The sequence below is a fragment of the Notothenia rossii genome, assembly GCF_949606895.1.
Source record: "Notothenia rossii genome assembly, chromosome: 3".
Taxonomy (NCBI): Eukaryota; Metazoa; Chordata; class Actinopteri; order Perciformes; family Nototheniidae; genus Notothenia; species Notothenia rossii.
In genome coordinates this window covers 44,400,403-44,413,319 of record NC_136901.1, presented here as the reverse complement: position 1 = coordinate 44,413,319, position 12,917 = coordinate 44,400,403, and positions in this window count along the sequence as shown.

The following is a 12,917-nucleotide window of genomic DNA, read 5'->3' as shown; positions in this document are numbered from 1 at the left end:
ATTAGAACATGTAGGTAACGTTAGCCAAAGTTGTGAGAACGTTCCCCGCTAGCTGGGATGTCTATTAGAATTGAGGACAAAGAGAATAATTAAAGTTAATAGGCATTTTGACATTCATCCATTTACATGTAGGCAATTTGGGGTTCAGTATCTCACCCTATTTGTAATTTGGTGTTCAGAAACTTGACCGATTTTCATTTGGGGTTCAGTATACTGACCAATTTACTATTTGGGGTTCATTATCTAGTCACATTTGGGATTTGGGGTTGAGTATCCTAACCAATTTGCAATTTGGTGTTTGGGCAGTTGATCGATTTTCATTTGGGGGTCATTTGGTAAAGATATGGAACCCTTATCCCTTTGGTAAAGATATGGAACCCCAAATGATATATTGGGCAAGAGCCCAATATATCATTTGGGGTTCCATGTATTTACCAATTTGCAGTTTGGCGTTCTTTATCTACTAATTTGGAATTTGGGGTTGAGTATCTTGACCAGTTTGCATGGCCCTTAAATTGAGTAGTCTGTTAAGGTTCTTATATTCTCAAAATCAGTGTTGGTGGTAAATACAGCCGATAAAAACAATACATTTTTAAGTACATGATATATTTAGATATGCTGTCAGCAGCTTGCCATGCAATGCATCCTGGTCATTTATAGCATGCATTGACTAACTTTCATAGCCCTGACCTCTTATAACCTGTTAGTTCTTTCAGATCAATAGTTTTACCTTTGATTGTCATCATTGGACGCATTCCTGCGGTGCTAAAGCATATATAACGCTTTGCTGTCAAAATGGCTTATCAACATATTGCCAGATGTTTGCTATAACATGATATGACATGTTTCTGCATTGTTACGCTGTCTTCTACCTTTTCCTGCACTTATGAAGTTACTGAACTTTGAAGGCAATATAAAACCTATTTAACAATTTAAAGTTTACAACATTTAAATAAAACAATGTAATAAACAACGTTATTAAAAGTAGACCCACCTTGTAAGAGTTTTTGTTTCTGACCGTTCTTCTCCTGCGTCGCCAAGTCTTTGACTGCCTTTCACTGCTTTGTGGTCCGGGTATATCCTATGTGTGTGTGTGTGTGTGTGTGTGTGTGTGTGTGTGTGTGTGTGTGTGTGTTTGTGTGTGTGTGTGCGTGTGCGTGTGCGTGTGCGTGTGCGTGTGCGTGTGCGTGTGCGTGTGTGTACATGCTCATTGTTAAATGTGAAAGCATGACGGACGGTAGCAGACATTTGCATATATCACAACAGACATGGGACTTTGCCGATCAATCAAGGCAGGCAGATTTTGTTAATGCGTTCTAGTTTTCAGAAGGCGCAGGGTCAGTCCTAGTGTTTAAAGAGATAGTTCAACACTTTGGAAATAAAGCAACTCCAAAGCTAGTTTGTTGGCACACTTTATTTATGTTTTTTTTAATAAAACTTGTACAAAAACAAAGTGTCAATTGTTGACATTGACTTTGTAACCTCAACCCAGAACACCTGCATGTCCTCGGAGTCTTCAGGTGTGTAGGCGCTGTTTAAAACACAACCCTTTTGAAATTTGGAAGAAGAGCATTGTCAAAAAAATAACATATTTTACAAAGAGCATAAAACCAAATGTTTATAAAACTTTAACAATTTTTACTTTTTGTTTGCATTTTGAAGCAAAGCAGCAGGAGTATAAAAACACACAGAATCCAATTTGAACAACACAACCCTGACTACTCACACACAATAAAAAGTTCAAATTGAATTCAAACAGATAGAATCTATTCCACTAATAGATAAGTATGCACTAATTAAGGTTACTTTTTCCTTCAAGGTTGTTTGCTTTAATTCTCAAACTGCCTCAGTTTTTGCGGCCTGGTAGTTTCCCTGCTCTCTGTAGGAACAGCAGAGGTAACACCAAACTGCTGGGAACAGCGAACCAGAATGCAGACCACATCATTAATATCCCATCACAGTCACCCAGCACTGATGAAACATACAACGAAGAGGAAACCAAATTTCTCAGGAACCTCAACAACAGGGTAGCCATGATGGCCATGATGGTGTAGAAAGCCCTCCGCTTTGATTGGTCGACCCGCTCCCTATTCCCGCCCCCTTCCCCCAGCCCGGGGCAAATCAGAACAAAGAGAACTGAAACGCTGCAGAAACCGGCGACAATCAAGGAGAAGACCAAATATCCAATTGTTAGAATGATCAAGGCAATAGGAATATCATCCACACTTGTTAATATGAAGCAAATACACCAAACACACCCAATGCTGATGTTCCTGATCCTGACTCCGCCCCCCTGCCTCAGCCTCAGGTAGATGACAGGGTGAACAACAGCCAGGTAGCGTTCCACACAGGTGAAAGGGTGAAACAGAGCCTGTCCGGGTGAGACTACGGCAAAGATGCCTGACACTACTTCAATTACAAATGGTCCATCAGTGTAGATGCCATAACAGCAGACGGTGTACGCCACAACTCCAATTAGCTCCAGGACGACCATGTGAAAGGTGAAGACGTCGGTGTGGCTTGTTGTTGCTGCAGAGCCTCGTTTCCTCCATCGTTGGAAGCCAATGTAGAGGACGAAGATGAAGAGAGGGATGAAGAGGATGTAGACGACGTAGAGGGCTGTGAAGACGAGAATGGGGTTTGGGCAATCAGCCGGATGGAGGGTGGAGTTGGAGGAGGAATTGGCTGCCATGTCTATTAGAAACGAGGACAAAGAGAATAATGTTAGTTCATTTAAAATACAGGATATGGAAAATAGTTACATTTGGGTTTGAGTATCCCAACCCATTTAGGGTTTGGGGACGAGTGTCTTGACCAATCTGAATTTGGGGTTCAGTGTCTTGCACAACACTTAAACATGTCGATATGCAGGGGCTTGGGAGCAAACCACCAACCTTCTGATTGGTGGATGGCCGTGCCATCATTTCAAGAATATTTACAAAGTTGCAGGCAAAGAAGAGTGAGGTAAAGATGAACATAGCAGATGACACATTTGCCCTTTAGCAAAGAGTCAGATATATATTTAACAAGATCTCTTTATAATTCTGTCGGATCACAAACTATATCTTTGACTGTACTTTTTGGTTGCTGTCGTGCTTAAGTAAATATACTTTAAGGACCTACAAGTCTCACATGCAGTGGCATTTATTTTAAGTAGACTATACTAAAATGCTTTCCCGTTATAATATTACAAATCTAAATGGTAAACTTAATAAAAACATACAAAAGAAAGCCAACCTTGAAGGAGTTCTTGTTTCTTGTGTGTGTGTGTGTGTGTGTGTGTGTGTGTGTGTGTGTGTGTGTGTGTGTGTGTGTGTGTGTGTGTGTGTGTGTGTGTGTGTGTGTGTGTGTGTGTGTGTGTGTGTGTGTGTGTGTGTGTGTGGATTGTATGATATGTGAGGATGACAAATGGCAGCACAGTTTTGCATATTACCTAACAAACTTCAGATCTACCCGATCAATCAAAGTAAGCAAATGTTCCTAATGGTGTTATAGATTCCCAAAAGGGAAAGGCCTTTGAGGATTTTGCATTTCAAATCCCAAGCCAACAGAAACACAAATGCTTTACATCTCGCTCCTGATGTATAAGCTATTCATAATAATCTTCTGACATTACATCTATCGGACCATTTTTGATTGAAAATGTTTTAAGTTCGGCCTAACTCAGCACACTCTACCCTCTAAGCAAGATGGCCGCGCCTGTGTTGGCAGCTCGTCATTTTCGCTTCCTACCTCTTCTGTTTTTCGTGGTTTTGTTTGTAACGTCCTTTCTAAAAAGTGCCAAATCGGCTAGAGTTTATGCTCGTCAGACTCTGCTGGATATCGGTTTCTCAGCGTTATCCCCCGTGCAACACCACTATGATTTCTGGAGCGCTCATGGCGCCCTACGCCAACATCTGCCTCGGGCTGTCTGGGCTCCCTGCCCTGGCTGCACCCGGACGAAGCGTACGCGAAGACGGGGTAGACGAGCGGGCGTTTCGGTGAGACTGAGAAATCTTACCTGTGATCGTCCCTGGTCTGCACTCCTCGCCGTATCCACGGCGGCTGGCTGTACTGTGAGACCGTCCTGTCTCCGTCCAATTCTACCTGCCTCCTCGATGTAGCTCCCGGCTTTCGTCCCGGTAAGAAGACGCGCAGTGTTCTCCAGTGTGGCTTCAGTGCCTGGGTGTCTGCGTTCTCTACCTCGGGCTTCCACCATCGGGAGGGCCGGCTCCGATAACATCAGCGTGGGTCTGTTGAATGCCCGTTCAATCGCTAACAAATCGTTCGCTCTGAATGATCTCTTCACATCTAAGGACTTGGACTTTCTGTTCATCACGGAGACGTGGCAGAAGACCGAGGAATTTGCTGCTCTCAACGAACTATGTCCCCCGGACTGCTCTTACTCCTGTGTCCCGCGAACAACAGGCCGAGGCGGGGGCCTTGCCATAATAAACAGGGACGGCTTCTCTACACGTTCAGTGAGCTGCGGAACTTTCTCCACTTTTGAGGTCTCAGTCTCCAAAGTTGGTCGCGCCAACCCTTTCTACTGCATTTTGATCTATCGCCCTCTGGGCAGAAACGCAAATTTTATTACGGATTTCGGACATTTTTTAGCTTCCATCATCCGCTTTGATAGAGTTTTGATGGTTGGGGATTTTAACGTTCACGTCAACGATAGCTCGGACTCCTTTGCTGTAAACTTTTTGAATGTCACAGAATCATTTAACTTTACGCAACATGTTTCTGGTCCCACCCATGCAAAAGGTAATACGCTTGATCTTGTATTTACTACTGGTTTAAAGATTAATTCGATTTGCACTGAAGAGTTGACTGTCTCTGATCATTATTGTGTCCTGTTTAACACACTGTTTGATAATGACGTTGTTCTGGGGAAGCGAGTTAAATGCTCGCGCGTTATCAACAGCCTGACAGCGAATAAATTCGCCTCTAAATTTGACAGCAACATAGTAAACCCCTCCCATGTCGACATAGATCTCATGGTTAACTCCTTTAACACCCACTGCTCTAGTATTCTAGACGAGGTCGCCCCCATGGTTACTAGAAAGCTGTTAGCAGTTAACCACTCCCCCTGGTTAAATGAAAACATCTACAATTTTAGACGAAAATGCCGTAAAGTAGAGCGTCTCTGGAAATCTACCCATCTCCAGGTGCACCGCCTTTACCTAAAGGACCTTATGTCTGAATACAACAACATGGTTAGAGATGCCAGGGCAGCCTACTTCTCTGATATCATTACATCCAGTAAGCACAATCCTAGCATCCTGTTTAAGACCATCAACAACATTGTTAGTTCTCCTCTCCCCCCCATCCCTGTTTTCTCAAATGAGGATTGTAATGACTTTCTCTTGTTCTTTGTAAACAAGGTTGCGGATGTGAGAGCCAGCATTTCCCCCTCCCTCTCCCCCCTCCCCACCTGCCCAGCCAGGCATTCAACTTTGAACTGTTTTGCCCCTATTTCCCTTCAAGATCTCATTGACATAGTTAATTCCATGAAACGCTCTTCCAGTCCACTAGATGTCATCCCCACCTCCATCCTGAAAGAAGCAATCAACTCTGTTGGCCCCGGTTTGGTTTCCATCATTAACTTTTCTCTTGAATCTGGCTCTGTCCCTTCATATTTTAAGCAGGCGGTTGTCGAGCCCCTCCTTAAGAAACCTAACCTGGACCCCTCTCTCCCAAAAAACTATAGACCTATTTCTAAGCTGCCTTTCACATCCAAAGTGCTTGAAAAGGTTGTTGCGAACCAGCTCAACGCTTTTCTGGCCAACACTAACACCCTAGATAAATTTCAATCTGGTTTCCGCACGAAGCATTCCACTGAGACTGCACTCCTCAGGGTCTCTAACGACATCCTGATGGCTGCAGACTCGGGTGAATGCGCTGTGCTGATCATGTTAGACCTCAGCGCAGCATTTGATACTGTGGACCACAGCATCATGCTGGATAGGCTTAGAGAGTGGGTGGGCATTTCAGGGAGAGCCCTAGATTGGTTTTCCTCATATCTCGGAGGAAGGTCATTCTCAGTGGCCGTTGGTCCGTTCACTTCTGACCCTGCTCCCCTACCCTGTGGGGTACCACAGGGTTCCATCTTGGCCCCGCTCCTCTGGGCCTTATATTTGCTCCCCCTTGGCTCTATCATCAGCAGCTTTAAGGGTGTGTCCTACCACTGCTACGCTGATGATATCCAGCTGTATGTGTCCTTCACTCCGCAAAACATGCAGAAAATTAACATCCTACTGGACTGTCTAGCTGCCATTGAGGGCTGGATGGGGAGAAATTTCCTCCAGCTAAATGCGGCGAAGACAGAGGTACTTATAATTGCCTCAGACTCCCTAGCAGCCAAGGTAAAAAACCTAATGGGGCCCCTCACCACCAACGTTCACCCCCACATCAGAAATCTTGGGGTGTTCTTCGACCAGGCTATGAACATGGACAAACATGTTTCCTCACTGACCCGCAACTGTTTTTTCCACATCCGCAACATCGCTAAACTCAGGTCCATTGTGTCTCATGCAGAGCTTGAAATGGCTGTCCACGCATTCATATCATCCCGGTTAGACTACTGTAATTCACTTTTCACCTGTCTCAGCAAAGCCTCTGTTCACCGTCTGCAGCTGGTTCAAAACGCTGCCGCCCGCTTAATCACCAGGTCTAAAAAATCCTGCCATATCACCCCCATTTTAGCCTCCCTGCACTGGCTACCAGTTCATTTCAGGATCCAGTACAAGATCCTGATTATCTCATACAAAGCTCTAAACGGCCAAGCCCCAGCCTACATCAGCGAGCTCATTCCACCACACCAAAACACTCGTTCGCTGAGGTCCTCTGACCAGGGGCTTCTGGCAGTGCCCAGGACCCGACTAAAGACCAGGGGGGACCGGGCGTTTGGGGCGGCCGCCCCTAGACTCTGGAACGCACTTACCCCGGTCCTGAGATCGGCTCCCTCCCTCAACCTGTTCAAGGGACACCTAAAGACGCACTTATTTAAGCAGGCGTTTGAGCAGTCTTAGGCCGTTCATCACGTCACTGTCCTGTCACTGTCGATCACTGGTCCTCTTGCACTTGGTTTCATGTTTGTATATTGTTTTTAAGTTTTTATTCTATTTTCCTGTCATGTTATGCTTTGTTATTATTATGCCTTAGTGCCATATTGGCCTAATTGTTTTGACTGCTATATTTTGTACAGCACTCTGTGCATTCGTGCTGGGAGGGGTGCTTTAGAAATAAACTTTTACTTACTTACTTACTTACTTACTTACTTACACAAAGCAAAGCTGGTGGGGAACTAACATTCGGCTAATAACATCGAACTATCATTCTGTTTTCTCTGCAAAGTTTACACAAAGTCAAAAATGCTCATGTAGAAAACCTCTGCCCACATTTTTAGAAGAAATACAACACAAGAAATTCTGCAAGTTTCTTTCTTTAGGCGCTTTCACACCGGAGTACATTTCCCATTTAGTTCCGTTAGTGCCTGGAAATGTGCGTTCACACCAAAAAGAGAACTCAGTTCAGAGAACTTTTACCCCCATATTTAGTGCCTGCTAGAGAGGTGGGACTATCCTGGGGAGAAAAAGTACCAATTTCTGATTGGCTGGGCGGATTGCAAACCACGCCCCTAAAGTTTTTTAAACCCGCCATTGTATTTGCTTGCATTAGCATTATTAGCATTAGCATTAGCCCCACACAACAACGGAGAGAGAATAACTTATGGCAACACAAAATAAAATATGGGAGTGATGAGGAGGGGTCGGCGTTCTGGCGATTTACTCGGAAGGCTCTTGGGGTCTATTTTCCAACTTATAAGAAATACCTGAAAGCTTGCATTATAACGTTTACAGACAGAGCTTAAACATTAGCTTTTGGATTCATAGATTTAAATTGATTTTCATAAACATTCAGAAATCCCATTCTGATGGTGCTCTATGGAAAGCAGCTGTGGGGTTGATTCTGATCCATCTCTCTGTTAAAGCCGATGCTTGACAGGATTCAAATGAGCTGTGAGCTAGAACCGCTGCTCAGTCAAATCAGATAGTTTAATGTGACCCAGAACACCTGCGTGTCCTCGCGGTCTTCAGGTGAGTTCAAGCTGTTTAAAGAGACAATAGAGCATTGCTCTTTGAGGACCAAGAAAATAAAACACTTTGTACACAAGGAGTATAAAACTAGTTTCTATATTTTAAAGTTACATAAAGTTTCACAATTCTTAAGTAATAGCCACACATAGGTCTACATACTACATTACCCATAAGCCTCAGCTGAGTCAGATTCTAGAAAAACCAAAAGGATTAAAAATCTGACATGACATTTCTGTTGGTTTCATGTAAACACGTTGTTTAGGTTCTACTTCAGGTGTTCAAGCTGTTCAAAAGACAATCCTTGTGAATTCTGGAAGAAGAGCACTTACACAACTTAATAGGAAAATATAAAAAGGTGAATAGAAACACACAAAATCTACTTTTATTACAGAACTTTAGCTACTCACACACCTTAGAAGGTTTGAATTGAATGCAAACAAAAGGAATTTATTCCACTGAGAGATAAATATGATTTTAATCAATGCTGCACTTTCTTATAAGACTGTTTGCTTTAATTCTCAAACTGCCTCAGTGTTTGCAGCCTGGTAGTTTCCCCGCTCTCTGTGGGAACAGCAGAGGTAACACCAAACTGCTGTGAACAGTGAACCAGTATAGAGACCAGGGGCCGTATTCACAAAGGATCTTAGGGCTAAAAGTAGCTCCTAACTGGCGAATTTAGGAGAAACTTCTAAACATAATGGGCGTGTCAGTCTTAAATTTAGGACTCCTAATTTTATTCACTAAGAGCAATTCACAAAGTATTTTAGGCTTAAAAGTAGCACCTAAGTTTAGGAGAGCTTAAAAGTCCTCGAGAGGACTCCTAACGCAGTAAGACCTATTCACAAAGAATCTGAAAATGGCTGAGAGACGAAATGTTTTGGAGACAATGGAAGACTGTGAATTGATCAAGAGATATAGGCTAAATCGTGAGGGTATCAAACTTGTTGTGGAATTAGTGCGGGATGCAATAACATCCCCGACTAACAGGAATAACCCGATTAGTCCGGAAATAAAATGTTTGGCAACACTACGATATTTAGCAACAGGGAAAATGCAACTTTGCAATGCCGACGATTTAGGGATATCGCAACCATCAGTCAGCCGTGCCATAAACCAAACCATCAACGCGCTCTCTAGACCTCATATCATCCAACAGTTTATCCGGTTTCCTTTGGACAATCAACAACTACACAGGATCAAAGCCAACTTCATGGCAATTGCAGGTATGCCCGGTGTGGTCGGTGCTATTGACGGGACGCACATACAAATAATTGCGCCATCAAAAGATGAGGACGTGTTCGTCAATAGAAAGAAAGTACATTCCATCAACACGCAGATTGTTTTCATTCATCATGATAGGGGGACTTGAACGGCGGTATGGGCTGTTATTGAAAGTGTTTAAGTGCTGGAAATATGCTCATTGGATAATAGTTTGCAGGGTGCTTTTAATTGCCTCCTTGATTTAATGCAATTTACGTATTTGTATTGTTTGCTCTCTCTCTTTAACGTGCATATACAACGTCATTATCGTGGTCTGCACAAACTTGTCATCATGCGTGTATTCTGCTAACTGCACTGTCCATAACTATTTGATAGGAATACATTTCTAGCCTAGGCTATTTCCTTGTTTTAGTGGGCTCGTTTGTGGGATGATGCGGATGAATTTCAGCGAGACCGCCTGCTCTGAACAACCAATCACCGTACTGACCGCTTCTAAACTCATGCACGAGAATCGACGTAATCCATAGCAACGGCGCGTCACTCTTAGTTCACTCTTAGTGATTTATCCTTAGTATGAGTAGGTCTCAGCGGCTTTGTGAATAACTTTTAAGAAAAAACTCCTACGTAAAATGTTTTAGCGCGAGTTAGGAGCACTCCTAGCGGTAAGATAAAATGCTTTGTGAATACGGCCCCTGGTTTCCAAAGAAATATCCTGATCCACAAGACAAGAACTTTCAGACAAAGCCTTGAGTTTCTAAAGTTTAAACCCACAGGAGTTTTAAGAACTCTTTGTGAATCTAGACCTCAGCAAAGACATCGGATTCATTGAAAAAAGTGGATTTTGCATAATAGGTGACCTTTAAGTTCACTGTTTGTGTACTGATCCAGTAGTTTCCTAAAACCCTTTAAGCCTGAGCAATATCCTACAACCCTTTATTGTCAAGGGAAGCCCGAGCAATAACCTCTTATGTCTTGGCAGTAACTTGGCTAACATAAAGTTTGAGAAGGAAGTTTACTGGTCATGATTTCCAAAGAAAGATCCTGATTCAAGACTAGACAAGAACTTTCAGACAAACCCTTGAGTTTCGAGAACTTTTTGTGAATCTAATCCTCAGCGGAGACATCGGATTCATCAAGCTCAAGATCCAGAAGACAGAGTATAGTCCCATTAAGATTCTCATTTAGCTTCACTGTGTGTGTACTGATCTAGTAGTTTCCTAAAACCCTGAGCAATAACCTCCAATGTCCTAGAAGTAGCCTAACACTGTCCTTCCAACGAGATTTGTCTTGGCAGATGAGAAGCGCTATACAAATTAAATGTATTATTATTATTATTATTATTATTATTATTATTATTATTATTATTACTACTTCTTCTACAAGGCACGTTTTCACAGGTTATCTCAACTGATAGCTGACTCACTCTTACTTCTATTCTGTTATATAAATCTAGCTTTCACTGTTGATTCCTGTTGCGGCTTAAACATGCTAGTGTTCCCGCTCTGTGTAGAAATAGAAGAGGTAGAATGAGACTGCTTGGCAGACAGAGCCAGAACCCGGACATAAGCCACGAACATGTATGTGTCTCTGTTCCTCCGTCCAGCAGGAAATTGTTGACCAATAAACCAGTAAACCTCATCATCAGTGTAGCCAATATGGCGCAGATGGTAAAGAAAGCCCTTTGCTTTGATTGGTCAATCTGTTCCCTGTCCCCGCCCAATTTCCTGAGTCCAATCAGAACACGGAGTGCGGAAATGCAGCAAAAAGAAACGACGGATACGCATAGGGTTACGATGGCTAAAACAACGAAGATGGGGAAATCCGGGAATGTTAAAACGTTCCTAACTGTTACTCCGAAGCACACAATCCAAACTAAACCGATGGCTATGTTCCTGATCCGGATACCGCCCGCCTGCTTCGATCCCAGGTAAGTGACGGGGTGAACGACAGCCAGATAATGCTCTATGCAAGTCATACAGTGCAGGAAAGATAGTCCGGGGTAAGTGAAGGATATAATATAATACCCAGCCGTCATCGTCCCCACACTGCAGGAAAACATGCCGATGCAGAAGAGGGAGATTCCCAAAACAGTGACAATTTCTAAGGTCACCATGTTGTACGTGATGGCGTCCGAATGGCTCGTTATTCCGGAGGAAACGGAGCGTTGGCGCCACCATCGTCGGAAACCGATCCAGAAGATGAGGATGTAGATGGGCAGGAGGAAGAGGAGGTTGGTGACGGTGAAGGAGGCGAGGATGGCGGAGTTCCAGAGATTTTCGGAGCACGAGAAGACGAAAGGGTAGGCGTTGGGGTTTGAGAAACAGGAAATCAGGGAGGCGTTGGAGGAAGAGTTGAAAAACATGATTGATGGTTGAAAGCCTGAGGAGAAAAATATCAAAAGACAATTATCAGAGATGGCAAAAGTACACACATCCTTTACTCAAGTATAAGTACAGATACTCGTGTTTAAAAATACTCTGGTGAAAGCATGGACGCGGGAAGGGGGAGTGGTGAGGGGGCTGCAGCACCCCCATCTGTTGGCGGAGAGTTGTAACTGCAACGCCAAAGAGTTCACTAAACAAATCAATACAAAAGTTTTATTTTGAGTTACTATTTTTGAGAAAGCATTTTAGTGTAAGCAGTCTATAAAAAGCTTCACTATATAAGAGAACACTAGAACCCGCAGCCTCACCGCGCCAACCCAAATCTGACTAACTTCCTGCATCTCTGGGTGAAAGTAGAAGTACTGACTAAACTTCTTTACTCAAGTCAAAGTAAAGAGCCTTTGAAATGTACTTCAGTAAAAAGTACCCATAACTAGCAGCTGTTTTAAAGAGTACCTGACCTCCCTTTATATTAATAGAACAATAATGTCATTGTTAGCTAATGAATGTTTCCATGCTGAACAACGGCAACATGACAACGTTTTCATTGGTCCCTCTTCTTTAGAGAAGACCAGGAAATGATGGATACACGGATCGTGTTCAAATCAATAAACAATAAGAAATCTGATCCTCACTTTTACCATATTTGGTCCTAGCAGCAACATCAGAACAGCAACCTATTTGTTCCCCCATTGTCCAATCAGATGTGGTTCGATATTCAGATATATTTCACTTTAAGAATCTGGATTACTGTAATCTGAATTTAAAACAAGTTACTTTCATGCATTTCAACTATAATTTAAATTATTTGGTAGCATAGAGTTCATAGTTCGTGTTAAGCCTTACGTTAGCACTCGTTCAGTAGATAGCAAGAAGAAGAAGGGAGTTTTCAAACTTTTCTCGACTTGATAGAAGTTTTGAAGCAAAGCTAAGTGTAGCTTAGTGTTTTACAATTCAAGAACCAATTTGAGCATAACTTTCCATGCTACAAATTGTATGTATACTTGGACTGTAACATAATATGGGATCCAAATTGGTCCAAAAACGGCCAAAGTTTAACTTTAAGTTAAAACTGCATAACAAGATATTTAAATGTTTTGTTTACATTTGAGGGAAATGTACTTCAAATGTAATTTACTTCAAATAAAAAGAGTCAGAAAGGAAACAGCATCCGCCTGAACAACACAACCCGTTCTGTAACTACAACATTCGTATGTAGATCAAACAAATG